Source organism: Seriola lalandi, unplaced genomic scaffold, assembly GCF_002814215.2.
Source record: "Seriola lalandi dorsalis isolate HSWRI2012SDOR001 ecotype SW California unplaced genomic scaffold, Sedor1 jcf7180002055009, whole genome shotgun sequence".
In the NCBI taxonomy this organism is placed as follows: domain Eukaryota; kingdom Metazoa; phylum Chordata; class Actinopteri; order Carangiformes; family Carangidae; genus Seriola; species Seriola lalandi.
In genome coordinates, this window is record NW_019525552.1 from 465,458 (window position 1) to 466,409 (window position 952).

Below are 952 nucleotides of genomic sequence, written 5' to 3' on the forward strand. Positions count from 1 at the left end.
ACGGGTCGCAGGTCGATGCTGCGTCTCTCCTGTTGTTAAACGGGTCGCAGGTCGATGCTGCGTCTCTCCTGTTGTTAAACGGGTCGCAGGTTGATGCTGCGTCTCTCCTGTTAAACGGGTCGCAGGTCGATGCTGCGTCTCTCCTGTTAAACGGGTCGCAGGTTGATGCTGCGTCTCTCCTGTTAAACGGGTCGCAGGTTGATGCTGCGTCTCTCCTGTTGTTAAACGGGTCGCAGGTCGATGCTGCCTCTCTCCTGTTGTTAAACGGGTCGCAGGTCGATGCTGCGTCTCTCCTGTAAAACGGGTCGCAGGTCGATGCTGCGTCTCTGCTGTTGTTAAACGGGTCGCAGGTCGATGCTGCGTCTCTCCTGTTAAACGGGTCGCAGGTCGATGCTGCCTCTCTGCTGTTGTTTGGGAAGCTCTGTGAAAGAGTCCTTTCAGGGAAGAGACGTGGCTCCAGCAGGAATCAGGAAGGAATCAGTATTTCTTGATCAAGTCGTCAGCCCCACGTCTTGAGCTTTCAGGTGAATGCATTAATTCATTAATTCATTCAGCTTCATTCAGAGGAACGCCGGTTTCATCAGAACCAGCTCACCACTAAACGTGCAAGTTCATGCATCATCTCCTCAAATAAAAACACCTGAACTTCCTCTCTGAGGTCAAAGAGCCGTGAGGACGAGAGGCACCGCTCCTCTGAGGAACATCACCGCTGAATGTTTCGCTCCCATCGCAGAAAACAGCCGCGTGAACAACAGCGGTCCGAACCTGGTTTAGTTCAGGGCTGAGCTGCTGTGGTGCTAACGCTTCTCTGGGGGTCCATTGCACATCTGGCAAGACCCGCTTGATTAGAGCCGACACCCAAGGATTCTGCGAGGATACTTAAAGATAACATAATACTCAAGTGTTTACATCACAGTTCTCAGATCAGTCTCAGCTCTTTCTTAATGACGCA

The 952-nt window shown here is 52.0% G+C and overlaps 1 protein-coding gene across 1 annotated transcript in view; it reads left to right on the forward strand.

Annotated features, from left to right (window-relative positions):
- Nucleotides 1-952, forward strand: part of LOC111647837 (multifunctional procollagen lysine hydroxylase and glycosyltransferase LH3-like) — a gene marked incomplete at its 5' end in the record, with an annotated part of 11,144 nt that overhangs the window by 1,897 nt on the left and 8,295 nt on the right. The gene's annotated exons all lie outside the window — the stretch shown is intronic.